Source organism: Lathamus discolor, chromosome Z, assembly GCF_037157495.1.
Source record: "Lathamus discolor isolate bLatDis1 chromosome Z, bLatDis1.hap1, whole genome shotgun sequence".
Classification (NCBI taxonomy): Eukaryota; Metazoa; Chordata; class Aves; order Psittaciformes; family Psittacidae; genus Lathamus; species Lathamus discolor.
The window spans coordinates 29,598,098-29,625,101 of NC_088909.1; the positions used below are offsets into that span (position 1 = coordinate 29,598,098).

At 38.9% G+C, this 27,004-nt stretch overlaps 2 long non-coding RNA genes across 5 annotated transcripts in view; both read right to left on the minus strand.

The window, feature by feature from the left end:
- Positions 1–3,553: 3,553 nt before the first annotated feature.
- Positions 3,554–21,622, minus strand: LOC136005688 (uncharacterized). Of its 4 annotated transcripts, none has more exons than XR_010608837.1 (5): positions 21,468–21,622; positions 14,843–15,090; positions 10,270–10,351; positions 5,983–6,143; positions 3,554–3,756 (listed from the first exon to the last, which is right to left on the minus strand). It is a non-coding gene; the product is annotated as an uncharacterized LOC136005688 (long non-coding RNA). The 4 variants fall into 4 exon arrangements; XR_010608835.1 differs by lacking the exons at positions 14,843–15,090; positions 21,468–21,622 and adding exons at positions 12,765–12,846; positions 14,054–14,834; XR_010608836.1 differs by lacking the exon at positions 21,468–21,622 and having other exon boundaries at positions 14,843–17,510.
- A 1,311-nt stretch (positions 21,623–22,933) lies between these two features.
- The window catches only part of LOC136005689 (uncharacterized), a 68,496-nt gene continuing 64,425 nt past the window's right edge, over positions 22,934–27,004 (minus strand). The window contains exon 4 of the long non-coding RNA XR_010608838.1: positions 22,934–23,047. This is a non-coding gene — a long non-coding RNA (uncharacterized LOC136005689). The remainder of the gene's footprint in view (positions 23,048–27,004) is intronic.

A 27,004-nucleotide genomic window follows, 5' to 3' on the forward strand; every position in this document is an offset into this window, starting at 1 on the left:
CTGTAGGTACATTCATCACCCATGACAAACCAGTTCCTTCTTTTTCTTCAAGACTTACTGTCTAAAACCTTCAGGACAGGATCAGAGCTTCCCAGGCTGCAAGAAACTTTACTTCTGCTGAGCAGAGCATTTTACAAGTTATGCTTGTTCTCTGGACAGTGGAAGAAATACCCAGTCAATCTTTGAAACATCTGTTTCTGGGATATATGGGGCACCTCCTGTACATAGTCTTACATCTCTAAGACTAGACTGGTCTCTCCTGTTTGTAAATATGCAGCTTCCTAAGAGACAGGGACAGAAGCCCTGACGCAAAAAGGTAATCACTGGGACCTAGGCTCTCAGATACCTTTTTGGAACACATCTTATTAATAACTGTATTCATCATATATCATCACCTACTTCCTAAGGCACATGTTGTGGTATTCTTTGAATGCCTCACATTTGGTAGGTATCTTGTATTTAAGTAGAATGACCAAAGGAAAACCAAGTCAAAGCAATGAAAGTCCCTTGGACCTTTGGATGTCAAAGAGAGAAAGCTATTTCTGCATGCAGAACTGGTATGATTATGACTAGAGAATGCAAGGACTCCCAAGATGTGCAAAATTCCTCATTCTGTTGACCACTACTAGAGCAGAAAAGTCCACATATCTCACAAAACATTCGAGACCATTTAGGATCAGCCCAGCATGGGAATGTGACCCTGACAAAAGTGTAAATTCTCTAGGTACCAACTCATGAACAGGCTATAGAAAAAACAGCACAGATAAGGACAGATGGAATTGGGGAATATACTATATGACACATCTGAAAAAATAAAGGCTCTTTACATGTCTTCAGTTTGGCTGGTTGATGCGAAAGTGACATTTTGGGAGCTTCTGTGTTTTAACGGCCTAAGTGAGGATAAGCAAGTGATAAAAATACTGCGGCAAGTGATTACAATTTTAGTTGTCTAAGGAAATAAAGTAGAGAAGGAGAAACATAGGTTTTGAATACACTTGCATAAAATTAGTTCCTGATTGTAAAAGATGTACTAATATCATTTAAAGGCGTCATCAAAAGAGAAGGCTGGTTTTGCTATAAAAATACCACACCTAATTCTTCTTTCAATCTTTGCTTCCAGCAAAGAAACCCCACACATGTGCCGACTACCTTTTACTACATCTAATGTCATCTATTAAACTGAAGGAGTCTTATGCTTACATTTCAGTTTGAGATCCACAATTACCTCTGTAACTTAGACGTAACAAGAAACGTGTCAAGGGGCTTTGTGTTTGCTTTTTTTTCAATCAGTGACACCTGTACAACAGAGCTGTTAGGTGCAGTCTTCTACCAGGTAGGAAATTTTCTACTGTTTTCTATTAAAATGGGAGCCCACTAAGTAAGAGCGGATGAATTAATATTTGTTAAGAAGGCATATAAAAAGTCTCTGTTTTGGTGCTTCTGAGTAAGTTGTACTGGTCTGGAAATGCACATTGAAATAGAATCAGCAACAAGGGAAAGAAGTCCAGGAAATGGAAGCAGATAGGCAGGTATCCCTAGAGGAAAATGGAGATTATACATAAAAATAAATCCTAATGGTAGAATTAAAAATAACATGAAAGAAAATGAAAGATTTTCTTTTTTCCTCTTCCATACAGAAGGAAGCCTTGGAAGGACAAATAAGGCCCATCATAGTTCTTTTTTGGGTAAATTCTAATGGGGAATACCCACCCAAACTTTTCCAGGGAGGTGTGTTTGTACTCACGTGAGTAATAATGGAAATGGTTTATGAAATTAAATGAGAAGACCATAGTGGCAGCAATTTTAGGCAATGAATCCACAAAATGTGGATAGCTAACAACGTCAACAAGAAGTAAAGGTTTTGTCATTTACTGATGAAAGTTTTTCCAGTTCTGGCAAAAAGGTAGTGTTAGTGAAGGTCTCTAGGAAAACTTCTATGGAGAGACAAGTTCTCTTTTATTAATTTGTGAACAGAATCCACAGCCTTGAAGTAGACTTAAAATTTAATTTTCAGCAAGTACAGCATATCAATATATCATCTATTGGAGCAGGTTAAGACCAGCAGGATCATTTTCTGTGGTTACTGAACAGCTATTAGGTGTTAGCAATGGACAATGTCAGCTCAGATTAGAAATGTCAGGCTAGCTGTGTCATGGTTTAAACTGATCCACACAGCTTGTCCACTCACTCTCCCCCTTTCTTGCCCTCCCCCTGCTCCCGGAGGGACAGAGAGGAGAATTGAAAAGAATGCAACTCCCATGGGTTGAGATAAGAACAGTTTAGTAACTAAGGTATAACACAAACCACTGCTGCTACCACCAATATTAATAATAATAAAGGAAATAACAAGAGGAAAGAATACAACACCTCAACACCAGCCAACCAATAACTTGCCCCACTCCCCCCAGCCGATCACCAACTGATACCTCGTCCAACCCTGCAGTCCTTCAGCCCTTCTGGGTAACTCTTTGTTACATCCTGGGCATGACGTACTGTGGTATGGAACGCCTCTTTGGCTAGTTTGGGTCAGGTGTCCTGTCTCTGCTTCCTCCCAGCTTTCCCTCCTCCCTGGCAGAGCATGAGGCTGAGAAAGTCCTTGGCCAGACCAAACATTTGAGCAGCAACTAAAAACATCGGCGTTATCAGCACTGTTCCCAGGCCAAAAAATCAAAACACAGCACTACACTAGCTACTAAGAAGGAGGAAAATGACTGCTACTGCTGAACCCAGGACAAGCTGTGAATGACCTGTACCATCTTGTGTCACCAACACTTTACATGATAGATCCTATTGGGTTTATTTTAAGAAATACTTTTTCCACGTTTTCTTGATCACAATTTTGTTCATGAAGTAAGGAATAAAGATAAAAACAAATATGAAAATATGAAGAAACTTTTTTCCCTGGTGTGCTTATGAATATGGCAACAAGTGGGCAATACAAAGAGGAGACCACACAGGGACTACTGCATTCAGCTCTGGGGCAACAACACAAGAGGGACGTGGAGCTGTTGGAGTGAGTACAGAGGCGGCCATGGAGTTGCTGCAAGGAGACAGTCTGAGAGAACTGGGCTGGTTCAGCCTGGAGAAGAGAAGGATCCAGGAAACCTTAGAGCAGCTTTCAGTGCCTAAAGGGACTACAGAAAACCTGGAGAGGGGCTTTGGACAAGGCCCTGTAGGGACAGAACAAGGGTGAATGGCTTTAACCTGACAGAGGGGAGATTGAGATGAGATCTTAGACAGAAGTTCTTCCCTGTGAGGGTGGTGAGGCCATGGCACAGGTTGCTCAGAGAAGCTGTGGCTGCCGCATCCCTGGCAGTGTTCAAGGCCAGGCTGGATGAGGCTTGGAGCAACCTGGTCTAGTGGAAGGTGTCCCTGCTCATGGCAGGGCTGGAACTGGGTGAGCTTTAAGGTCACTGCCAGCACAAACTATTCTGTGATTCTATGATGATTCTGTGTTGACAGTCAGATATGATTCTGTGATAAACATTTGAACACTGCGATATGTTCAGCTCACAAGCGGTTTATGTTTTGGGTAAGAAAGGGAAATAAGAGCCAGTTTTCCCCTTGGGAATTTTATTTCATATTCTAGTATAATTTGCCAGTTTTCTGTTTTCCATTTTGAATAGCCAGTAGGCAGCCAGGACACAGCAATAGAGACACAAGCTCATCAAATAGGCAATAACAACAATGAAGTTTATGTATCTTGGCTGTCATCTACTACAAAATCCTCTGGTGTTCTCTCCTGAAATGAAAAACCTGTAAAAGAAACACATGGAACAATTAACTTTTAAGGACTTTTCTACTGAAGAACATGCAGAAAAACCTTTTTTTTAAGGACATCTGTAAAAGGAAGGTGGGAATAAACTGATTGCTTGGACTGTTTAAAGTATCACATGCAAAACCTCATGTTACAGAAAGGAACATTATAAAACCCAAACCATTTTGTTTTCAAGAGGAAAACCTCACTTTTTTTTTTTGTTAAATGTCTAACATGGTAGTGATATACCAGTACTGTCTTTCCTCACCAGTATTAGATACAAATAGCTTGAATTCTCTGTAGATAACACGTAGTATTTCTCAGGAAATGGTCAAATATTTCATTATCTATTTATAATTTTAAAAGGTCTTTTTTAACCTGTATTTTATGTTCTGTGCCAAAGGTAAGTAAAGATGGACAGGCTATTTTGAACTCACAAAATAAAATACATGTGTCTTACTCGATGCTTCTGTGTAAACCATCATAACAGTATAACAATATACTACTTTGCCATCAGTCCTGGATGGATTATGGCACTTCAACCTTGTCCTCCTTCTAAAATTGCATATAAACATGCATACATGCATTCACGCACACTGACTTTTGTGTCATTGTGTATATATATATATTTATATACAAAAAATGAACAACTGGAAAAATATTCACATTTACTGGGTCAAATGTGGAAAATAAACTGTAGAAGATAGAAATTAAATTCAAAACTATGGTAATGGAAAAGTTAAATAGATATTTACCTATACATCCCTTTCCCTTCAATTTAACATCAATGCGCATACCTAAAAAATTGCGCTGGCTGGGTTGCTGAGTAAGTTATGCTAAATGCTACTCTGATACCTTGCTGGTTTACAATCCTTGCTTTTCAATGTGGAGCTGCTATTCAGACTTCACTACTTATCTGAATAGCTTTGTGTTGTCTTTGGTTTTTAATACTTATACAAGGCACTTTCATTAAGTTCAGCTCAATTTTAAACATTCTGTCCCTTTATCTGGGCCCTCTGTAAATGTCTGAGGGAGACCAGCTGACTGCTCATACTGACTCACCTAGATAACATTTCTTAATTTTCTTCTGCTTCTCATCAGCTTCAGACTTTGTAAACAAGCTCCCTTTAGCAAAGCCTCGAAAAGGCAGATGTTTAGCAAAGACTATATTACAAAAACATTTCACAGATTTATTTTATCCCCTGTTTAAAGTGGAATACACACTGTCCCTTAAAATGCTGTCTTCAATTTGCTGTGAACGTGTCAAAGTATTCTATAGTTCATTGTCAATCAGCGCTGACATTTTTTATTTTTTTTCCTGGAAGAGCTTATGGTCCATTTCCAAAGTGTTCTCTAGACTGTTTGAATTTAAAAATCCTTTAATTTATATTGGGAGTCTGAATCATATAAATTCCAAAACACCCCTGTTTCTGGAAACTCCCACTCAGGGAATCAAAGTTTTCCTTACTCTTAGTACTTTCCCAAGGAAAGAGCATATGAAGAATGTTTGTTTTCATCTCTTCCAAAGGATGTGAATGAGAAGAAATTATTCTCAGTACCTTCAGACAATAACTCTGCTATTAAAAAATGGATGTTCTCCAAAATGTGCATATTGTACAAGCTAAAGTATGTGTTTGTTTGAAAGATTCACTTACTTTATCTTTGTTCTCTCTTTAAATAACTCATTATCTGCCAGACCACACACAATAATACAGAGTAAGTGTTCAAAGGATGAAAGTGCTTTGGAAGATCTAATGCTTGGCTATGATGCATACGAATAGTAAGAAGGACTTGTTTAGAACCAGTGCCTGCACTAATGCAAAGAATCAAAGACCTGCATCAAATTTAAAAAGGTAAGCAGTTGGTAAAGGCTCTGTTTGGAAACCAGGGCCTCATTTCATGTATATAAAGCTGGGGAAATACAGAAGTAGTAATTGGGCATCCGGTAGAACAAAATAATTTTTCTTTAATTATTTTTTATTTCTCACATACCTCCTTCCACCCACACATTTCTTTTTTCTGACCAGGCTTGAAGTAACAAAAGATCATATTCTTTCTAAGTTTTTGATTCTTTGTATCTCTGCTTTTTACTTATAACTTAGTATCAGAGGTCGAAAAATTTAAGAACAATAAAGTGCAATGTAAATTAAACATATTTGAACTTTTCTAAACTGATGCTTCATATTTAGAGGTGTTGGGGAAAAAAGCAACTATTTTTTCCCTACCTGTTCACACAATTCTTTTCCTTTCCTTAGACTAAATCCTTTGTGCTGGCATGTCTCACAACCAACTGGAGGTTTTAATAATTAAGGCACTGGACTCTGCTTGCTTCTGCTGGCGGATGAAAGAGGAGCATTGTGTACCATGAATGCCCAATATCTCAGTACTGGAAAAAAACAAAACATACTCTACTAGTAAGCTTTCCTCTAGCTCCCAGGCTCAATAGTTATTTTTAGTTGTACTGAGGTACAGGAACTGTTATATATCCAATTTTACGTCTAGTCCAGCATTATTGCCCACTTTAAAAAATGCTACAGAGATGAATGAGTGGTGCATATTGTCAGGAAAATTGAATTTATTGTAACACATTATAAAAGTTGGAATGACTGATGCAGAAGTAGTAGGTCAATATGTAGAAGATTGACCTCAAATATTCATAGGTATGTGAAGAAAGCAAGTAATAGGCCATTTTCCAGTTTTGTCTGAATTTGTAGAATTCCATTATGACATTTTGGAGCCGGTTTCTCATTCACAAAAGTACTTCATGCTAAGGAGTGCTAATAACACAGCAACTACTCTTGTATTTGCCCCTAGCCCTGGGAAGATAAGAGCTCATTTTAACTGCATTCAGGATTCCCACCCCCACCCCCCTGCATCTGTGTAAGGTACTAGTGGCTAAATGACACATTCTGAGTTTACATGGCAAACATACTGACTTTGTTGTCAACAGCTTTAGCTGTGAAGTTGTGACCACACAGCCAGCTAACAAAATATAACTACAATGTATTTCTTCTTTCAGACTCATATTACTGCAGCAGATCTTACTGAAGCCTTTTCTTTTTTTTTTTTTTTTTATTCTTTTATTCTAGTTTTTCCCATAGCTAAAAATGAAGTGTGCCTCTGTTTTCCAGCTCCTCCTCTCCTCCTTCAGTACCCACCCCATGGGTCGCTAATATTCTCTCCTGCCATCTGTCACTGCAGCTGAGAAGAAAAAGTCTCTTCAGCTGCAGCTAATGCTGCATCAGCTCTCTGTCACGAGGTGGATGGAGAAGTGCAGTGGGCATCTCATCATCAGAAGTCAAGCCGTTCACTGCTCTGGTATTCCCTGTATATATTGAATTAGGAAGCAGGTAGACTTCAGAAAGGGGATCTGCAGAGAGAGATGTGATGTGCATTGCTCCTCTCATGAAGGGACAGCAATTTTCAACATTCTTTGCAATGACTATATATAACATGTAAACATCATAATGAAACAAGCTAAATGATAATATATGTAAGAGAAAATATATGTATCTGTTGCCCAAGAACCAATAGCTGATTAAAAATAAGGAAAGGCAGTTGAATTAACATTCAAAATTTTTTTAGGCCATCTATATTTTCTTGGTGAGAGTTGACTTTTTAAAGCACATTTGTTTTTTAATGTATTTTCTCTCTCTGGTGAGTTGAACAACTAATGAGAAAAGTGAGTTCTTCCTCTGGATTGCACATTAAACAGATGTATGCTAAGGTAAAAATAAATTACAAATCAATGAAAAATTTGAAATAACACGACAATCTTTGGAGTCAAATGACAAAATAACAGTACAAATTCAGGTATTTTTAATGAAAAAGAAGTTAAAATGATGGAACTTGGATGTGATTTACAAAACTGAGGAAAAGGAGGTGACAAGTGTTGCTTTGTGTTTGTCTATAGCCTAGTGGTTAACACAATTACCTGGTCAAAATCGGAGATGGGTTTCTTTTGTGTCTAAGACACCTTTCAGAAAGTGCCTCAAACACTGGGGATCTAGCTATTCTAATTTGCATATAATAGCAATTATTAGCTGGAACAGTAAACGACCCTTAAATTTCCCATAAGAAAAATTGAGAATGATAAACCCAGGACTGTCCTATTGTACAGAGACCCAGGGGGTTTTGTGCAACGTAATGACAACTTCCAGATTCTAGGCCAGGTTACACACCCATGGATATGGGTTGAGACCTTTGATTTCCTACACAATGGCCATAGTTACTGGGGAGGTGAGGGAGCACATAGTTTTGCGCTTGGTGGGTAAGGCTCTTTGCAAATCTAGCACATCAACCCGAAACCTTTAGTTTTGGAAATACCGGTACAAATAACATTCCTATTTTCATATAATTATTGTTTTTCTCCGAAAAAGTTATTTTAAAAATTTTAGTAAAATTCAATTGTGAATAAAAGATGGCCCAAAATTCTCTGTAACTGCTGAAAGACAGCTCTTGCATGAGGATATTTTAGAAAACCTCTGCAAGCTTGACTAATACCTAATACCTTTCTTACTCCCTTATGGTTTGTGCCAAATATAAAAGCTTTTGCTTCCTCCTGTTTTGAAAGTTAGTTTCTTCCAACTTTCTGAAAAATTGCCTAGAAATGTACATCTTTTTTACAAATTCACTTTTTTTTCCTTGTAGGAACATTTCTTGACAGGTTTAGGAAATCCCTAACTTCTCTTTCTTGTGTTTTCTAGAAAAAAAATGCAACTTTCTACCAGATATATGAAGGCACTTACTATAAATGTTATATTTTATTCACTGAGCTGTAGAGAGAAACCCCAAACTAGAACAGCATGGTCGTTATTAATCACTCACACCTCTCAGAATGATCTTTTCTGCCTCCCATACATCAGCATTGGTATCATTGCAGTTAGAAACAAAGGCATCCCACATACAAACTGCTGCATATTTTCCTGTGGATACAAGATCCCAGAGCATAGCTATTACTGGAGTGGATAACTCCCCAGTTTGGTAGTTTTTAATATATGTGTTTCTTCTTTTATGAGCTCAAACAATTAAAACCATTTCAGCTTAGAGAGAGCCCCAGTTACGATGCTGAGGGTTAAAATACTGCTTTCAGAAGCCACTGGACACAAGCTGCTGAGGTACAGCTGTTTAGGTAGAAGATGAAGCAGCCATTATCAGAAGAAATGGAGGGAAAAAAGTGAGCACCTTGGCTTTTTCCAAGCATTTTGTCACTAGGTCTCTTGCTTCATTGTCCTTCTTTTTGCTACCGCTGACAGCTGGAAGTCCTTCTTGTTTCCTGCTGCATTACTCATTAGCTTAATCTCCAGCTGAATTATTTCCAATGTTCTTTCTCCATCCCTCTGTGCTTAGGCAATTGTTCTGTACATGTGGGTCACCCAGGTGCTCTTCGACCTTCCCTAGCATTCAGTTTCACTCAGGATCTATCTGATCATCTGTACTGGCCCTCTGCCATGTTTGTTCAACTTTCTGCATGCTTGAACAGACCATACTTGTGCTTTATCTCTGAAAATAATCCAGGCCTCCTAGGAGCTTCTGGATGCTTCAGGTAGATTCCTCAGTAAGCCAATGGATCTGCCCTCTTGAAGTCCAGGTTATAATTTTCTTCTTTATTTTACTAATATCTTTTAGGACATTAAACATTATAATCACATTTTTGTTATGGCCAAGGCTGCCCTTCACATTATCCATCGATTCTTCCTTGTTTGTGTGTTATGGGTCCAGCAATGCATCTGCCTAAATTGGCTCATTGATCTCTTGTGTCAGGTAGTTGTCACCATCACGCTCCAGAAATCTCTTGGATTGCTCATACTGTGATATATTGCCCTTCCAGAAAATATCAAGGTCATAAATCCCCTCTGACTTCCATACCTTTCTATTGTTTCCTGCAACTGCATAAAGAAGGCACTGCCTTCACTTTCTTGGTCTCTATCTGTGAGCTATCCCACCATGTCACTGTAATAATAATAAAATAACTCTGCTGTTTTGCATGGACTTCTAACACCTCCCTTTTACCCTATGGTGAATGCACTCACATATATATGCAGGATCCATCTCCAAGTCTTGCTGGTTTCCTAAGTGAAGCGTGGTAGCTTCCAACATCACACTGTCTCCTGGACACTTCCTTACTGCTCCATGTTAGTTAACTTCAGGTTTTGGTTATTCCCCTCTGATATACATATATAGCTTACCTTCTCATTATTTTAGAAGAATAGCTGATGCACAGCAAAAACTCAAGCTGTGTGTGTCTAAAGAAGTGACCAACTTCATAAACTAATCTAGTGTCCTGAAGCAACTCTTAAATCTTTGTTCTTAAAACTTCGTGTGGACTTCAGCTCAGAATAAATCAGCATAATTGGAATACATAGATCGAATTCAGCAGAGGATTGCTGCAAAATACACTTTTGCTCTCTTTAAAATTGATCACAAAATAGATATAAATGGTGAAGGAATGCAACTTGTACCAGTGTTGCATTGAAAAGGAGAGTAAACCAAGCATGATTTAAATATCAAACCTGTGGTTGTGGTCCATAGCATGTTCCTTTTGTGCAGTCTGCCTTGTAGGCTAATGGGAGTGGAAATTTGGGACCCCTCACACTGTAAAATAGGAAAAAAGCCTGACTATAGTTGGCATTAAAACTTGTGGAAATACCTGTTCAAAATCAGTATAAAAGAGAATCATATAGAAAATAAAGCTTTGTCTAAGACAACACAGAGTGAAAAACAGTGGAGAGTTACATTCCTTGTGTGGGATAATCTATCATGAAACAATTATTTTCTTATTGTGACCCTGGCTTTTGTTCATGAATAGAACTTAAGTAGCAGATTTTATTTTATGCCACTCCTCTTTGTGTGTGTAGCATGATGAACAAAGCTCCTTACACTAATAATTCACACTTAAGCTATTATAGAATTACAGAAAAATATGGCTGGAAAGGGCTTTGGAGAGGCTACAACGCATGTCAGTTATGTTAAAAAAAAAAAAATCACTTTTGAAACCTCATCCAAATTAAGTCAGGAACTACTCCAGATGACTCCTGTTTCTCTACTTGTGTGAAGAGATCTGCAGACAATCAAGAGATCCAGTCACAGATCTTCTCAACAGTAGAATTTATCCTCCAAGGTTTAGTATTTATAATCCTATTATTTTCTAATCCTATTATTGTAATGTTTGGATGGATTGAATGTATTTCCTCCTTAATCTCTGTGTGATCTCACATATTTCCTGTCAATGATGACTTCTGGCTGACCCTACAAATACTTTGCCCTTCAATACTTAAAAATAAATTGCCAGAGTAGTTAGGAACATTGTATTTTCTGCAGATGCACCTTGCTGTTCGATAATGGCTCTTGACAAAGCTAAGACTTATAAATACTGTAGAGGTGTTTGATCCTCACCTGATTTCCATTCACGTCATGTATTTTTGCTTCCTACTTGCTCAGTAAGTGGCCACTGTGATGCAATGCTTATTTTAAAATCACATTTGTGGCTGTGCATTGAGTAGAGGAATGTCTATGGAGTTGTTACATATGGTAAACAGAAAAAAATGCTATGCAACTTTGAATTGCATGGATTTAATGCTATTTAAGGGTTTAACAGTGACATCATAAATCACAAGAAGGTATGAATTAATTTATATCCTACCATAAGCCTAAGATAACATTATGAGCTCAATTTTGAAAGTTGGCTATTTTTGCATTTCCTTTGCAATTACATTTTCAGTTTACTATGCCACCCTCTAACTTGCTTGCTTGCTTTGCCTTTTTGCTCTTTTCCCATAATTTCCTGCTTCTACGTTTCTTTGCCATCATGATCCAGAATGTCCTACTTAAACAAGGCATATAGAGCTTCCATATAAAGAGGTGCATTTTCTCCCACAGAAACCACTACACATTAGGGAGAAACTAAGATTTTAAGGGCATAAAAACCCGGAAGAATCCGGCCTTATGACCTGAGTACTCTTGAAATTCCTGAGAATATCAAAATAATGAAATATTTAGGTGACAATTCAAAAAGAAGTGATAAGATTTGCTTGTACTTGACAGCTGTGTGTTTAATTTTACTACCAACATACAATTAGAGAAGTATTTTCCCTTGTGATAGTTACGCAAACTCTTCTATGGTCTCCTGCAAATAGTTTAAGTGTTGGTTCCTCTATAAAGTACAGATTGTTAGAAGATAAACTTTGCTTTTCTGTTGTTCATCTACTCAGAAGAACAAGGACAGTAGCATGTGAATTATACTGTTAACACAGATCTATCACACATTTAGCTGGCCAAATTTACTTGATCTTTGTTTTATTTAACTGTGGCACATATTTGCCAACAGAATTCTACAAAATTAAACATTTTACACCAATTATTTCCAAAGTATTCTCTTATTGGAAAAAAGCTAGTTCCAGTAAAATAAGCTAAAGGAGGGAACTGAGAGCAGGAACATCTCTTAGACACTGCAGAAGCTCTCATGCAGGAGCACATAGTAGTGGTCTTGGCAGTGCTGGGGTAATGGTTGGATTTGATGATCCTAAAGATCTTTTCCAACCTAGTTGATTCTATGCAGATAAAGACTTAAATCTTTGATATTTAGCAGTAGCAAAAGAAGATTATTTAAAGAGGAAAGCTCAGAAAGAATATATAGGAACAGTTTCAATATGGGGGGAAAGAGAAAAAAAATCCCACTGAAAAGCAGAAAAGAAAACTTCAGGATGTGAGACACCCAGGTGGACACGATGGACTTTTTAAAACTCTCTGACAGAATGAGTGTATATATCTTCATATTTTCTCAATTGTTTCTTCCTCTGCTTATTGGCTGGTATCTTTCTCATCCAAAATTTCCTACATAAAAATGTTTAGAATGATCTTATTAAGTTAAAATGAAATAACCCCAAACCTTATAGGGCAATTTTAAATAGGAAATGAGCAAGACAATGTTGGAGAGTGAAGAAAGGAAATATTCTCCTAGAGTAGTTATAAAAGATTATGTTAATTAATACCTTAAAAAAAAATGTACCTATCTGGGCTTTGCAGATGTCTCTGCAGATGACCATTGCCATTGCCTGTTCCTTCATCTGAAGCAGGATCTCTCAGGAAGCCTGCTCAAAATGAATTGTTGAATGGCTCCAAATATCATTGTCTGTTTAATTACTTATTTACTATTATGTAGCTAATTAATATTTGTTATGAAAACTACTGCAAAATTATTTAAGCATTACTGGGCTCTCTGCAGCAAAATCCAATGCCAACAGTAGAAAAGTCCAGGAAAATCTATCTTAGAAAACACTTAACTGAATGGGAAAGTATAAATATGCCACGTTTTCACTCAGAATGCCACAAGATTAAAAGCGGGGATTCAAGGAACTCCTTTGAAAACACAGCAGTGGTCTTGATTTGTCCTTACTCAAGAACAAATTCAGTATTCAAATTGTCTTCTAACATTCCTCTTACTGTGACACATGTGGGTCAAGCTCTTCTGCACAGTCCTGACAAGAACTTGGCTGCACCCCACTGCTAGAATCTGCACAGAAGGTATCTCTTTTTATGATTAGTAAACACTCGGGACAGACCAAACATTAATGCAGATTCACAGGCTAAACTCCCTGATGCTCCTTTATCTGAAAATAGGCATAAGCCTAGGAAATACAGTTTTCTAGAAAATGTTTATATTGCAGTGCTTTCCAAAGTGTACTTAAGCTGAAAGATCTTTGGAGCTATGTTGTTGAGTTGGTTGGTTTTTGTTTGTTTGTTGGGGTTTTTTAGTTATATATAGTGTCGAGTTGAATGTTGACTTCACATTTGTCTGAGGCTTTTAGGTGCTACCAATACATCAATAGCAAATAACACAACTCAGTGACATCCTTTCACTATGCTAATCTCCACCCCAAATATCCTTGTGTACAGATGGTGTAGAGATTCACTCTTGTATTGATCTTCCTCTTCTTTAAGATTTTCAGTAACATTGCATAGAATTAATTACTTAGGGAAATTATTTAGAGAAGCAGATCACTGGAGAAAGGCAAAAATAAAAATGCTGTGTGAAAAGTACTTCCCAGTTTCCAAACTGGTATTCATGTCAAGTAGGTTTTACTAGTACTTCTGAAAAACCACTGAAACCAAGGTGGAGATGAGAAGTAATTTGTCTAAAAGCTGCAGGCAAGGTAGTTTTCAGATCTGGGACTATAGCTCTGGAAATGCTGGTCACTGAGGACCTCATTTCACCCAGCTTCCCTGCCAAAGGAAAGATTCATACTAAATAGCAAATGTCCACTGTTTTAATAACTGCAGTGCTGGGTCTTGTCTCACCTGAGAGCAGGTCAGATTTAATTTTCGCTGCACACTTGCCACAAGCATGTCAATGAGCTTGCTGAGTCAGCTGTGAAAGTATCAGGACAGGAACAGTACAGAGCAGTAATTAAGAAATAAGGACTCTTGAGGAGACTTCTCATCATAAACCTTCTCCCTATAGCCCTACCCTTCTTCTTCTCACAGCCCAGCACCCATAGATGTTGCATCACCTTTGCAAAGCTCCTAGATATTGCACTCCAAGAATACAGTGCAAATCTGGACCCTTCACATCCCTGCCAAAAATATACAGCATTTACTACTGATCCAAGTAGCTGTGTTGTTTAACTGCTTAAATAATGTAGGACTCACAATCCCCCAAAGTATATTAAATATCCCCAAGTTAAATCAGCAGCAGTGTTTATTAAATATCAGGATTTGATGTATCTGGAGTCAAGAGCTGAACAGCAGACACATCAAAATCTAAGCAACAATGACCTCAGAACTATGTATATTTATGGTGTACTAGATTTCCTTGCACACTGAAGCCAAGGAGCCAACTAGTCCAGCCCTGAGGCTAAGATTCCAGTTAAATTACTGGCTTTAAAAAACATTTGAATCTGTGACTCTAAGTTGGAAAGCATTTCACAACTTTTCTGTCTTAACCATGAGGAATATTGAGTCCTAGGTAGGAGTCTCAAGTAAACTGGAAGGTGCTTTTCAGCAGCAGGAAATTCATGTTCATATATTCATAGGGGCACAAGGAAGCAGCTGCTGCATATGGAAAATATGTGTTAAAGAGAAACTTACCAACAAGTAGCTAAGAAAAAGAACAATTCACCAGTCAGACGGAAGACTTTGTGACTGCAGTCTTGCTCTCCTGCATCCCATAGTTAGCTGGGGTAGGCACTGCCTGGTGTTTCTGGTGGTCTTCTGGTGGTAAGCCAGCTGGTAAGCTGTGATGTGGATGTAGAAGGTTCTTAGAAGGTGCCTCTAGGCTGGAGCTGGACCAATTCCATCTCTCTTCTAAGTTTGTTTTTAAACCTTGTCTTGAAAAACTGTGAAATGTGCACAAATACTCCAAAGATGTTAGAGCTCATAGGAAACATGGCAATGCTTTCTGAAAGGGGGAAGCTCTTTCTAAGAGTGATAATGTCTACCAAGCCAAACATTATGCATGGGTTGGAAAACGGTTAGATGGCAGAGCCCAAAGAGTGGCAGTAAATAGTGTCACATCTGATTGGTGACCTGTCACTAGTGGTGTCCCTAGCACTTAGTATTAGGGCCAGTTTGGTGTCTTCATTGATGGTCTGGACAACAGGGTTAAGTTCACCTTCAGTAAATCTGCAGATGACACCAAGTTGGGTGGGAGTGTTGATCTGCTGAAGAATTAGAAGGTTCTGCAGAGGGATCTGGGCAGGCTGGATCTATGTGCTGTGGCCAATGAGATGAGGTTCAATAAGGCTCAGCGCTGGGTCTTGCACTTGGGCCACAACAACCCACTGCCGTGCTCTAGGCCTGGGGGAGAGTGGCTGGAAAGCTGCTCATGGAAAAAGACCTGGGGCTGCTGACTGATGAAGCCGAACATGAGCAGCTTGTGCCCAGGCAGCCAAGAGCATCAACAGCATCCTGGCTTGTATAAGCACTGATGGGGCCAGCAGGACCAGGGCATTGGTCATTCACCTGTACTGGGCTGCACGTCAAATCCTGTGTTCAGTTCTGGGCTCTTCATCACAAGACAGATACTGAGGTGCTGGAGCAGGTCCAGAGAAAGGCAACGGAACTGGTGAAGGGCTTGGAGTACAAGTGTGATGGGGAACGGCTGAGGAAACTGGGGGTTTAGTCTGTAGAAGGCTCAAGGGAGACCTTCGCTCTCTCTACAACTGCCTGAAAGGAGGATGAAGCCAGGACGTGGCTTGTCTCTTCTCCCAGGTAACAAGTCAAGCTGCACCAGGGGAGATTTAGACAGGCTATTAGGAATAATTTCTTCCCTGAAAGGGCAGTCAGGCATTGCAACAGGCTGCCCAGGGCAGTGGTGGAGTCACTGTCCCTGGAAGTGTTCACAAACCATGTAGATGAGGCCCTTAGTGACATGGTTTAGTGGTGGCCTTGGCAGTGCTTGGGTAATAGTTAGACTCAATGATCTTAAAGGTCTTTTCCAACCTAGCTGATTCTGTGATTCTATGATCTATGGAAGGTCAACAACAAAAAAAAGAAAGCTCTATCTTCCTCTTCCCCGTCAGACGTAAGACAGGAAACTGCTTTTCTTCCCCCCACTCTCTCTAGTACCCCAAAACAATTTCATTACTTCAGTTCAAGATTTAGACCACAAAGTTACCAAAACCCAATGCCTCCCATAAAAAACACAACTATTTCTTTGTCTTTCAGTGACAATGTTGAGTTGTGGGAGATTAAATTTCCCTTCTCTAAATCCTACTCTTTACCTGTGGCTGAAAGAAAGAACACAAACACTTCCACCACAAGGATCTGCCCAGCTAATTCCCTCAGATAAGATCCAGAATGGTAAATCCTCGCTACATCTACAGAACAGCCCAATCTATGATTTTCACTTGTATAATGGGATGGGTGTGGAATATATTGATTTTCCACTTTTCATCACACATTCCCAGGGTACTCAGACTTTGTTGTCACTATTATGCATCTGACTCATGCATCTGTTTTTAGTTCTCATCAGACTAAAATGATTGCATAGCTTGACTCTGTCATTCTTAGTAAGAGAGAGGCTTGAGAGGAAGCTGCTCTGTGTAGCCATCCATCATGTAGTCCCTTCCTAGAAGCTGCTGGAAGTGTGTGCCTCGAGAGGTTGGCCATCCTGAGTCCAAGCTGAGACATTGTTGTGTTCCTGGTCCCAAGAACCAATAACAAGCTGAAAGGAAGACGGGCATTTTTGTTCCCTAATCTGGTTCTTAATCAAAAGAGGGAAAAGCAGATTCGTAAATGGCTGCTAAAATTGAAAGTAAATCACCTCCTTTCCCATTTATCAGTTAAAAAATGGAAACAGGAGAGCTGTGCCCAGATGTCAATAGATGTGTTCAAGGATAAAGTTATTTCCCTTTTGGGGAAAAAAAAAAACAAACACAAATCTGCTACTTCAGTGCTGCAATATCCTTTCTTGTACCCTTCAGGTGTCTCAGGGCGCTGCACAGCAACAGTCCTGCCTAGCAGTACCCCACGTACTGCTGCCTGCAGAAGCTCCCTGGACCCCAGAGTCTTAATCTGTCTGGGAGACCAGGTATCCATCCTGGGCCTTGGTGGATCTTCCCCTGCCTACCAGGAGCTCCCTGGCTATCAATGTCTCCCTTCTCTTACACAAGAAGAACTGTTTCTGCTCAGGAAGCATGTATAGAGCATTCCTGTAATGCCTTTGATAGGTGGACTCACACTAGATGACCAGAACAACTGTTGGCTGATGTGAGACTGTCAGGAAAACAATAATGTCTCCAGCCTTCCGAGTGCCTTAACTCTAACACGAGGATTAAGGCTGCTGCACTGTACTGGGACGTTACATCTCTCACAGCTGACCTCAAACAGCAGCCATGTATACCATCCGGTGGAGAGGGAGTAGAAGGTGTACAAAAGGTTTTATTAAACCCAAAAGAACAAAAGGAAGAGATCCTTGAACCCTCCAACAAAAGGAGGAAAGTTCTCATATAGCAGGAAGCCAAGTGATATTTTTTAAACAGCTTTTTCCCCTCCTTTGTACTTCAGCTGCTAAAACATGTCTCATATCTGCAGCTGCACAGGGAGATCTTCCAACCCAACTCCCCTAACTTTAAAAAAAAATTATTATAGTGCAGCTCCTGATAGAGAGCAAAAGGAGAGAAGAGAGTTTTCTTGAACTAAGCAGTGCAGCGTGTAGCAGGAATTACCTTTAACCCTCTCTTGCTCTTATGAGCTCATATTTTCATGCTATTATAAACGTCCTGGTAAGGACACCATTGTAACAGGGTCCAGCAAAGTGTAGGTGGTACATGTTAGTAGCAGGCTGTGGTGTCAGGAGCAGTGCTGTTGTTGCCAAGGCTGTTGGCACTGAACAATAGCAGGAGCCTTACAACTGGGAAAAAAATGTTTCATTAGTGGGAGGGTTTTGTGGTTGTGGTGGGTATTGCAATGGAAGACGCTGGAGTAGGTCAGATTACGTTAAAACATAATCTTCAGGGTTCTTCAGTTGCCAGTCACAGATTTTTTGGTATTTCTAAGGGGTTTTGCAATGGGAGCTTTCCTCAAATCCTTGGACAGATTTTCTTCCTGACGAGGCACAATCAACAACACATTTAAAAAAATGCCATTAAAGCTTTTTCAGATCTTAGTGTCTCAGCTTTTTTGAAGAAGACAATTTTATGTGAGATGAATCTGCTGTTGATAGGAATTGACATTACCATGATCACTAAAATTTGTATCATAGTGGTACTTGGTGCTACATACACACACAGAAGGAGAAGTACAATTTAAATTTGTTTTACAAAAGGAAATTAAGGCACAGAAATCCAGATTTACCTTAGTTAATTTTAGGTATGTAACAGAGGCACTTAATTGTAGTTGCAGTTGTCCTCATCTTCCCAGCTAGTCATTGGAGAAAAACAGTCACATCAAAGGGAAAATTAACTTATATTTTAAATATGAGTTGCCTCACAGAGGTCCCTCTATCTCCACTGACAAACAAGAGAACCTAAAGCAATTACAATCTTAATTAGGTGCTTCTGTTCTATCCCGGACTGGGATAAACTGGACCAAAGAAACTAAATGACTGTCCAACGAACATGAGGCAAAGCATGTGGCTGGGAGCCAGTCCTAGTCCACTGCTTGATTACACCGCATATATCTCTTTAAAGTCTGTTGCTCAGTTACATAGGCTTTACTCCTAGGAAACTCAGGAAATACTTAGATAAACTGACACTGAAGCATTCTATCCTATCCTATCCTATCCTATCCTATCCTATCCTATCCTATCCTATCCTATCCTGTCCTGTCCTGTCCTGTCCTGTCCTGTCCTGTCCTGTCCTGTCCTATCCTATCCTATTCATTTATTCATTCATTTATTTTAAAAGCACTTATCTTTACTACAAAATTCAGAAGCTTCAGTCTGGGGGAGCTGTGAATTTTCTGAAGGTGACAGGTGGCAATAAAAAAAACAGAAAGAAATCAGTTAAACAAGTATAAGAACAATTGGTCTATAAGGTAATGATTATAAAATAGTCAGAAATTGTGTTCATTGGGTTTTCACCTTGCTAATTTCTAATAGGATAGGGAAATATAAAATCTGCATTGAAAAATCATAACACTGATATATTTAGTGATACTGAACTGGTGAGAAAAAGCTCTCACACAAGGTTTATATAGTGCGGCATAATGTCCAGTAACACAAAAGACAGTGATTTTTTTTTCTTCCTTGCAAGAGCTGCTGTCTCAGCCAAAGCAGAGTGTACCTGTAATTGTCTGGTGCCTGGGCCCAGCAAAAACATCTCTGAAACCTTGAAACTAGTGGAAACCTTTCCCAGAGTCTGATGAAAACTGCCTGTTATCCTTACTCCTAAATGCAGTGGGTTAGAAAAATACAAGATTGCAATGCTCAGTGAGAGAAAGAGTTTCCCCCTTGAAAATGATTATGGAGTAGAGCTGGTTGACCCTAGGCTGTCCAGTTAACCACTTCAGCTAGGTGATATTTAAGTTAATAGCAAACTGGAATTGGGATCAAAAACCTTTTCTAAGTAGAGAAAAGTTCCGATGTGAGAGTATTCCTCTTGCTTTGGCCTTATTCTGCCATGCAGATGAGCTAGATGGACCCAAGGCAGTATTTGAAGAATTCTCTTGGTTGACGCACTGCAGATGGTCTGTGTAAAAGGGGTCATTAAAGTGCTTCACAAGATCTCGTGTAAAAGGAACAGAAAAGAGAGAAGGGTTTACTGCTAGGCTGGAAGATTCTGCAGTTAGAGTCAGTGAGATGCAATGTCACAGTTTAATACACAAGGTTGTTTAAATTTGGGGAAGAGTAATGGAGAGTATAGACCTCAGCAGGCTTCAGCTTGCACAGGAATTGGTGGGTAGGGTCTTATGACAGGCAACTGTGAAAGGTAGAGCAGATGAGAAGGCATGGCAGGTCAACCTCTTCCAAACAGAAAAATGGTTCAACCCAATTCTCTGGAAAATTAGTAGACTGATCAAGAGATTGGCTTTACTAAACAGGCAACTCACGGCTGAGCTGTAATCCAAAGAGGACATATACAGGAGATGGAAGCAGGAGAAAACCAGTCCTTAACTAGACTTGAAGCTAACGAGGGATGTCAAGGGGAAGAAGAAAAGCCTCTATGGATACATTAGCAGGAAATCCAGGCAAAGTCATTTAGTGACAGTTGACACGGATAAGGTTGAGGTACTCAGTGTCTTCTTTGTCTTGATTTTTACATCCTAAGCATACGTGCCTAGAGAACAGGGTTCCAGATATGAGGAGAAGGCATTAGCAAAAATGCTTAGATCCCCAAGTCAAGCACCTCTTGAGAACCTCAGCCTACACAGGTCTGTGGGACCAGATGGTGTACGTTCAAGGTGCTGAGAGAGCTGGTACACCGTGGGGAAACTGTACTGTCTTTGAACAGTAATGGATATTGGAGGACTTTGAAAAGGGACAGAAAGTCAAAGTTCTGTCAGAACGGAAAGAAGTTTGATTCAAGTAAGTAGAGGTTGGTGAAACTATGTGGCTACCAAGAAGATGAAGTCAGTCTTCTTTCTGCGATGCATAGTGGGAGAATGAGGGACAATGGTCATAAATTGAAACAGAGAATTGACACTGTGTATAACTAAAAGATTTCCACTACAGGTATAGCTAACATTTGAATGCAGGGCTTGGTTTCCCAAAGGTACTGTGGAACCTCCAGCATCAGAGGTTTTCACGACCTGACTGAGGAAAGCCCTTAGAGGCCTAGTCTAAGCTCATTGTTGGCCCTATTTTGAGCTGTAGGATGGAACAGATGACTTGCTAAAGCTCCTCCTAACCTGAGTATTTTTGTGTTTCTATGATGATGCAGATATATATGCAATGTGTGATTACTATTACACATGGGAAATGCTGAGCATGTGGAAACATCATGATTTTATATTACACAGTAAAGTAAGGACGATAGTTGACTGAAGGACTACTGAAGACTTTTGTAAGATCATGTGACTGAGCAATGAAATAATATATGAAACCGAATGCAAAAAAATTTTAAAGTGATGCACATAGAAAGAAATGTCACAATTTTATGTCCTGATGGACTCCTTCCTCAACATCACCATCATAGATAAGCACTATCTTTGGGATATACTACCGAAATATTTCCATGAATATGTGAGCTTAGAGCTTAGTGGCAATCAGAGAAGCAAAGCACATGATAGGAAAAGGAGAAAACCCCCAGATGCTATCATTGTTCTTACTTACATCTTGAAAAGTTTGCAGTTCTGGTGTCTTTCTCTCCAAAACTGTAGTGGAGTTGTGAAAAGTGCTTGTAAGGGTCAAATGGATGGTCAATAGTTTAGAAAAACTTCTGTATAAAGTATAACTAAGAAGTCTGGAAAAGAAAGGACGTGGATGGAGAGATGTGGCAGAGTTCTCCATGGCGTGAGTGGCATGGGGAGGGTGAAATACAGACTGACTATTCACTATCTTTTCTAACATGGAAATTTAGGCACCAAAGAAGAAAAGTCAGAGCAAACAAAAGAAGCTATGGCTGGAAAAAGACCTTTTCTTTCCAGAGAACTTGCTTGGTGAAGCTATAACTTTAGGTGGGCTCACGTGATACTTAGCAATTTCATAGAGGAGGAATCTGTTGAGGATTATGTAGAATTTACATAGCGTTTGCATAAAAATCCCCTCCAGCTCAGGAAATCTTGGAGTTGAAAGTAAATGAAGGCTGAGAGCGTACTAGGGGAACTAATGCATACACTGGTGTATATTCTTCCTCTCAGCTGGGCATCCCAATTAGCCACTACTAAATGGGCAACAACCATTGATCAGACCTGGTATGGTCATTATTACATCAGCATCTTCATCCTATGAGGATGTTGACAGTGGCTGAGAAGTCCTCTTTTAGAAAGATGTGGCTTCTTACATGAACACATATTTAATGAGTAACAGTTTAGGGTGTTGAAGGCATGTGGCAAAATTTATTAAAAAGTGGGTTCTCTTTGTCTCATCAAACAATTTGCAGGAAGAGATTGTCTTAAAAAGCCACTTATGGACTTGGGCAACAACATAATTAAAACCAGTTACAAATAAAGTAGATCCCCTGAACCAGATCCCCTGAACTATGTCTTTCACTATTTTTAGATCAGGTGTGTGTGAACGCATTACTTTATGATATATATAATTATTTTTTTCTGAAATAATTGAAAATTGTAAGGAAAGACTTAACATCATTGTTTAATCAGTAGTGCCTTACAGAAAGCACTATAAACTCCACATAGAACCTGAATTCAGAGTGTTCTTTTATCTAAAATAACATCGCATTGCTTACAATTCCCTAGTTAGAACTGCACATTTCCTTAACTTTAGCAACCCAGTTTCCAGACATAGTATTGCATAAATCAGAAAGATAAATGATTAGCAATGTGCCTTTACTAATTTGTTATCCCTTCAAATAAGTATTCTTTTGTCTTATGTGCATGAAATCCCCAGGTCTGTTAAAATTTCCCTGTGTGCAAAATAAGATTTTCTCAAAGATTGTTACAAAACTGTGAAACTAAATCCTACCAAATGAGTCCAAGGACCTTTGCAAATGTCACCAGCCTCAGCTTCCTGGGCAAGATGCATCTTATCATCTTGATTTCCCAAGATAAGTATTGCATTGTGTATTAAAAAACACCAGCAACTGAAACCTTGTGAAAAGAAAAAGATACTTTGCACACTTATTTCCAGAAGAAGGATGGGAGACAAAACAGATCACCAACACCACTCAAAGTATTTTCTTCAGCACTGACTGAAGTTGCCCAGGTATTCAGCTGTTGTGAACAGGAAATGATCTGAATAAAACAGAAAAAAAACAAATAGACAAGCATAAGATTGAAAGGTTGTGTAAAATTAGATCTGGCAGGAGCAATAGATTTATTTAAAGCAGTTCCTGATTCTTTGTGAGCATCATTATTCTCCTATATGTGTGTGTTTATATATGTGCATATACATGTGTGTATAGTACAGCCAAATGCTCGTATGCAGTAGTCATCATAAAATGACATTTTTCTCATTTTTGCCACACTTCGTTTACATAAGTTCACAAGACATATTAATTTACATTATAGCTAAACTATGCACACAAAAAATAAACAACTTCCCAGTTAAGTTTTACCTCTTTTTTTTTTTTTTTCTTAAAAGTAAGCTTCCTGGCTAAATCTGTGTTTGCCTTTCTGCCCTTTTTGCTCTTGAAAAAGAGCAAATGCAGCAGATTGCAGATGATTCCTACCTGACTTGTTGCAATCTCTAGTTCTTTAATCTTGTGTCACAGCTGAAGGTTAGGTTGACCCATGTGATTTTCAGTAAAACAAGTGGTAATGGAGGGAAAAAAGCTACGGAGATGCTTGTGATAAACCGTGTTTAATTCTAGTTTGGAGAAAACAATCATCTCTCTCAGTAGAATGATGGTTGAAAACTGCAAAAGCTCACAGAAATACGGAGTGCTGTATCATTCTTGGTTTAATAAAAACAATTTATATGCAGGGTAGTGAACATGAGGAAAGTTATGGAAAACATTTCTCACTCAAGGACAGTGTACCAGATGTGCTAAGACTTATGGGAGCAATCAAAGGTGGCCAAGGCTCTGCTGTGGGGCCTTATTAAGTTAGACTGTGATCTAGCACCTTCAACTTATTAAGCTGTTGGGAGTTTCAATGATTAAAACCAAAGAAAGGTCAGTCACAGACCTTCAGCATTTCCCTGGACTGGTATTTTCTTTCAGGCCTTAGACCCTAATGAAGACACTTCACTCAATACGTGGGTATTTTTAAATTGGTCTTTTGAGCTGGATTTGTCCATAGCTTGAGAAAATCTTCAATAGATTTTGCTTCCTCAGAACTCTGCATACGGTTATCAAAAATCCCAACCAATAGCAAGAGATGAGTCCTTATAGGATGGCTTTGCATATCATCACTGTGGAGATCAAAGGAACAGGTTAATGGGGATCTGGAGAAGTTTAATTATGTCCTAGGAAAGGAATGAGGGTTAGTGGCTGTAGGTGGGGCTGTTATAAATAAGCTTTCAAAGCTCTGATAGCTAAGTCTAATGTTTGTAAAAGGTATAATAAAACTAGTATTTCTTATGGATTTAAGGTTGCCAGAATCAACTCTCTAGTCCTAAAAAGCCACACGGCAGGAGCAGACATAATGTGCTCCAGGTACAAGCAATGGCAATGCTATTTTCTGAGCCCTCCTCAGGTAGGTTCAAGGTTGTTTCATCTACAGAGGCACATATGACTGCTTAATTATAATACGACTATGAAGTGTTGCTTGGCCTCTTCATCTCTAGATATCTGTTGCGGTTAAAAAGTTAAAAAGCGTGCAGAACTCTCTTTTTCATCTTTTTATTTTCTTTGATGCTACCTATATAGGTTATATTGGCGCATTTCTGGTGGACTAGTACTTCTGCAACACATAAGCCCCTTGTCCTCACAAGCTTTTAATGGAGCTGTAATGATCCACTCTAGAGGCCTGGCACACAGTGACTTGTGTTTATCTTACAGTATTAATGCATTAAAATGAGGCTGGCTGTTTTTATGTTACACGTGATAAGGATCTTTTCAACAAGATAAGGAAGGAAGATTTTGTATCCTTTATAATATAATAAGCAAAAAAATACCATCCTCCTATGGATCAGAACATAGTGACCATTCTGGTCTGCTAAGATTCATACCTCTTTGGTACTCTCATTAGGTTTTTAAAATTGTTGGGTATTAAGTGTTCCGAGATCAGTGGGACACCTTTGTAGTAATTTTTAATGTAGCATTTTATAGGGATATAACAATATTCATTATCTTATAGTAGATCAATAGGAAACTAAAAAGAAATATACATGATGGGTTTTACCATTCAGGATGAGAAACTGTGAAGTACTTAATCTTATTAATTAAAATAAAATGTGCATTTCCATAATTTCTAGATGATTTTATTCTCATGTTACAATTCCATTTTTTACTCGGTGAATTACAAGGCCCCCACAGGAACCCACAGGATCGCATGAAATCCTGCTCGAGTGGTGCTGAGCAGGAAGAAGTGAGCTGGGAGCACCACCTGTGTTTGTCATAGACTGTCTAATCAGGTAGATGCTGTTGCTGAAACATTTTTGAGGTGGCATCTGCCGCATTGTGCTGATGGCAGAGGGAGCAGGGGCATTATTCTTTTTACCAGTATACACTGGGAATTAGAGGACTACATGCCTTTGCCTCCAGAAAGATGGTGAGGACAATGTATCATTATCTTCTACCAGTCTGCCTGATACGGTCCTCTGTTTGGTCACGAAATTTCAGTAAAATTCCGGCCTTTGCTGGAACTACTAGATACACTGTCAAATTTGGCTAATTACCCAACAGTTCACATCAAGTCACAGGGAATGGCTACTGATATGTGGATGGCTTCCTGCATCTAGAAAGACCTTGGTTCATGCCAGTCTGTGTTAGTCTAATACACCAGAATGAAACCCTTCAAAGCTGCTTGGCCTGACAAATGCAATGCATTGTAAAAGAATGATCAAATAAATACCTTCACCACCCATCTAATAGGCCAGAATAGATCTATTATAGTTAACAGATAATTTTTCAAAGCCACACTGGGCTGTTGAATACATATGTGGGTTTTTTTTTCTAAAGAAAACTCTGTGCACCTTATTCTAGGATTTCTCTTCAGGCAGATAAATGGTAATAAAAATCTTCCTTTTTTTTTTAAGTTGGGAGGTTTTTGTGTGAACTAAGTCAATCTTCTTTTTTTTTAAAACCCACTAGTATAGCTGAAGACCTTGAGCTTCTGAAACAAACAGGTGGACACATGAAAGCCAGCATAAAGTTTTACATTACACGTGAGTCATAGCCTACTGACTTTTTAATATGACAGGAAAACTATTATTAGTAGTTTTTACTTTCCAGAAAATCCCACTGAGATTCTTTTGTGATAAGTAAATTAAGTTGAACTGAAATGTCATGACAATGGCTTGAAGAACAACTGGAGAAAGTTATCACTGGGATATATGATATAGAAAAAGGGAGGAAAAACCTTCTGGAATGACAAAAGCAGCTTCTCGCAGGACCTGGAGACAGCAAATTTAAGGGTCAGCAGGGAAATGGTGAAAGATCCTTACACATGTACATCTAGGGGAATCACTTCTCCTGCTCTGGCTGATCTGAAGCTGTTTTTTTAGAAGCTGTCACTTCATCTATTCAGAGTAGGATTGCAAATATGGTGACACATGCAGAAAAAGTTAATTTTTCTCAACAGCTTGCAAAATATTGTATTAGCTTTTGCCTGGTGAAGGAGGTAGTCTGCAGGGTAAAAATCCTCTTGAGCAAAGAGGATGACCAAGCTAACAAAAGCTGGTAACTTGCATCTGAAATGCATTTGTACTTCATTATAAAGGAGGCCCAATGCATCCAACACACATACAATGAAATTATTTATGGACTATGTTTTTGTCGTTTCTGAGAGAGCTGCTGTCTTTTCAGTCTTGTCTAATCCTGGAATTGTGTTGTTTAAATATGACTGAAATTCTACTATTTGTTTTCTGCACTGGCCCATGTTTTTTTGTTTTTATTGTTGTTGTTGTTTGAAATGCAGAAAAAAAAAGCATGTGTCTGACATACTGATTTTATTTTATTTTTTTTAACTAAGCACCTTCCTTGAGACCCGAACATTTCAAGTGTTGTACAAAATATTAAAATGGAGATTCTTTTAGCTTTGAGACAAGATCAAGGAGCCTTATATCAAATAGCAGCTTGTAATACA